Source organism: Barbatula barbatula, assembly GCF_947034865.1.
Source record: "Barbatula barbatula genome assembly, chromosome: 3".
Lineage (NCBI taxonomy): Eukaryota > Metazoa > Chordata > Actinopteri > Cypriniformes > Nemacheilidae > Barbatula > Barbatula barbatula.
Genome location: NC_136764.1, coordinates 25,610,693 through 25,614,329, shown reverse-complemented (window position 1 = coordinate 25,614,329; position 3,637 = coordinate 25,610,693). Strand labels below are relative to the sequence as shown.

Sequence of the window (3,637 nt, the reverse complement as noted above, 5' to 3'; positions counted from 1 at the left end):
TTTCAGGTTTTCATTGTGTAAACGTCTTAATGCCATAAACCAGTGATTCTCAACCGGCGGGCCGCGGCCCTTTGGTGGGCTTTGTAGCGCCATCTGGTGGGCCGTATAGTCAGTGGTAGACTACCACCAAATTATTTTTTTTCTTCCAATTTGTATTTATTTTTAAATTGACACATTTTGTAATGATTTAATAAGTCTTATGAATTTACATGTCCGAGTCAAGATGCATTATCTTAAAGTCCATTAATATTTGTGACGTGTTTGGTGTTGCAACATTCAATGTCAGATTGAACTAACATCAGGGTCTCTATTAGGGCTCCTCCCCTAACCGCATGTGATCTCGCTCCAAGCTTTTGATAAAACTTGAGAATCCTGCAAATATAAATGTAATAAAAGTGATAGTTGCTATTTGTAGCCCTTCAGTTGTTGCTTGTGGACAGTGTGTTATATGTGGAGAAATGTTTTCTAACAATGCGCTAAAACCATCAGAGACATTTGAACACAGAACACCGGTCTGTGACCGGCCCTGTTATTGTTACAGGAATAAATGGTTACAGAACAGACCTGCCAAATCTTTTCTATAATATTACAACAGTTTTCATCTACATACAGCTGACTTGACTAAGTCTGTTACTGTGGCATATTAACAGTAGAGTATATCTACTCTTTGAATAGTCTGTGTTTCACGGAACAGGTGGTGAGAAGAACCCAAGCGCAGGCAGCAATACGGGGTAAAACAGGGTTTAATAAATAATAAAGGTAAACTACAAATAAAGGGTTCCCACAAGGGGGGTATAAATAAACAGGAACAAAACAAGGCACTTCAAAATACAAGGGACCATTAACATGAACACGATGAACAAGGTTTACAAGGTTTACAAGACAAACGAGCACAGGACAGAGAATACAAGGGATTTAAATAGGGAGACGAACAAAGGATATAACGATGGGCAGGTGTGGGTAATGAGACACAGGAGGAAAGCTATACTAGAAACGAGAGGGGCGGGGCCAAATGACGAGACAGGAGAGAACGCATATTATGTCCTGATTGACAATAATATGTTTCTCTCCACATAAAACACGTGGGTCTGTCATGACTCTGCCTCTAGACCAGAAAACCAAGACAAGAGAAGGCAGAATCATGACACTGGGTTAATACTGTCATATTTGGAAAGGGGATCCTCAGAAATGTTTTTAACAGTCTTTGGTGGGCCATGAGTTGCAAAAGGTTGAGAGCCCCTGCTATACACCACACCCACATTTACCCACTTTACAGCCTACAGCCATCTCCACCCAATTCACTTCTTTCTCTTTCAGCATTGATTCATGAAGACAGTGATGATATAGTTTCTTTATAAACATGAAGAGATGTGTCCTGCTGATTCTTGTTACAGTGTCAGGTAAAGTGCATCTAAAATTGTAAGCCTCAAAAATCCTATTGAACTACTGAATTTACTATGTGAATATATTAGATAAAACGGGTTTATAATACTTGTATTACTATAAATGTTGTTTATTTACTTTTCTATTCCCTTGCAGGTGTATTTGCTGACAGCATTGATCCAAAAGAAACTAATATAATGAAAAGTGAAGGAGATTCTGTGACACTGAGCTGCACGTATGAAGCAACCAGCCGTTATATTTATCTTTACTGGTACAGACAGAATCCTAACAGAGAACCTCAATATCTACTGTATAAAGGAGCTCGATCACGTAGTTATGAAGATATACCAGACCATCGGTTTCAGTCAAAGACATCAGACACATCCACTGAAGTCATTATTAAGAGTGTTTCTCTGTCAGATTCAGCTCTATATTACTGTGCTGTGAGAGATGAAGCCCAGTGACACAAAACGCCTGAAAGTCTTTACAAAAACTCAAACACAGTTATTTCTTTGAAGAGTTTTTAATCAAGTAAATCAAACCACAGCTGTTCTGTATGAAAACCACAAAGCTTTGTATATGACAGGATACAGTAACACCTGCTGAAAATGAATCTAAGATGAATGAAATAAAACTATAAGGCAGTTTTGTAATAAATACATGACATTTAAAAATACATGTAATTCTTTTGTATATAATAAATACAAGTGTAGAGGTAAATAACATCTAATGACTGAAACACAATCCTCAGTTACAGTCGGCTTCTGGTCTTCTGGTCTTCAACTCTTGGCTTTCAGACATCAGGGGTTTACTGCTGGTCTCAGTGTTCCAAGTGCCTTTCAATTCCTCAATCTTTAATATGTTTTCATGTTCTTGGACTGGACTTTTCTCTTTTCAAAAACTCATGCGTTCAATCCCACATTGCTACTTCTCTCTGTGAGTACAATAATAGTTACTGTACATCTTGCCTCATAGAGAACGTCCCGGTTTAATCCTCGGCTGAGTCGTAAGGTCATGTGTGGAGTTCTCATGTTCTCTCTCTGTTAGAATGAATCTAAATTGCTCTTCCTAAACTTCTGTGTGTCCACTGTACATGACAAGCAAAAGCCTTCCTCAGTCTTTCCTCCTCGTACATGTCTTTATGTTGACTATATGTCAGATGCTGTTTGGTCAATAATGGCTTTCAGTTCATTTTGATTTTAAAGGTTGTACATATGTGACTATTAAGTTTATGTCAAGAGGTGGAGCTTAACACATCTGTGATGCGGATCTGAGACGAGAAGAGGACGTGTGTTTGAACTGCTCTTTCAATACTGTCATGTTGACTTGTGTTCTTCTATTATTGACTGTAACTGAAGGTAAAATATTCATTCATCATTATATCACTATACTCTTATTTGAACTCTACTCATATAATGTTGTGTTGTAGGTTACAGAGCTAAAGAAGTCATCAGTCCGTACAGAGATACAGTGTTTGCAGTCGAATCTGAGAATGTGACCCTGTCTTGTAACTACACTGGTTCTGTCTATAGTCTTCACTGGTATCGTCAATATGCAGCTTCAGCACCACAGTTTCTTATACTGGATTATTCAGGTGTCATAACTGAAGCTGATCCTCCAGTTTCTGGAATCTCCATCAAACACAGAAAAGCAGACGGCAGTGTGGATCTGAAGATCTCTTCTGTTAAAGTCACAGACTCTGATGTGTATTACTGCGCCCTGGAGCCCACAGTGACACAAAACACAACAACACTGAACACAAACCTCACGGATTCACAGTTATTATGTGAAATTGTGTGAAAACACAACAAACATATGTGATGTCGTGATATTTAATAAATTATCTTAAGAGTCTTCTGTCTGCTAATATATAGATGTTTGTTCAAAAATTAAATTTTATTAAAATAAATAATGTACATTTTGTCTTATGTTAGACACACTACACATTGTAAAGCGATGAAGGAACAACTTCTTACAGATTCATTAAAGAAGAAGATGTTGAAATATTAGGGTAATGATTTAAAACGTGTCCTTAAATCTGGGATCATACAAATGTGTTGTAAAGGCACAAAACCACTAGGTGGAGAAATTTCTCTCTATATTAGTCACTTGATCTCATCTCATAAATTTACTCCAAAGAAAATATCTCTCAGAAATCATATCAACATTTATCCATTTTTAACTATTTCACTAAAAGAGATGTTTCTATTCAAGTCGATACATCTATGAGTACAGTCACCTTTTCAAAGATATG

General features: G+C 37.3%; 1 gene segment (V, D, J or C); it reads left to right on the top strand.

The window, feature by feature from the left end:
• Positions 1–1,360: 1,360 nt before the first annotated feature.
• Positions 1,361–3,183, top strand: LOC306891599 (T cell receptor alpha variable 14/delta variable 4-like). The segment is given in 2 exons: positions 1,361–1,400; positions 2,813–3,183.
• The last annotated feature ends 454 nt before the right edge of the window (positions 3,184–3,637 follow it).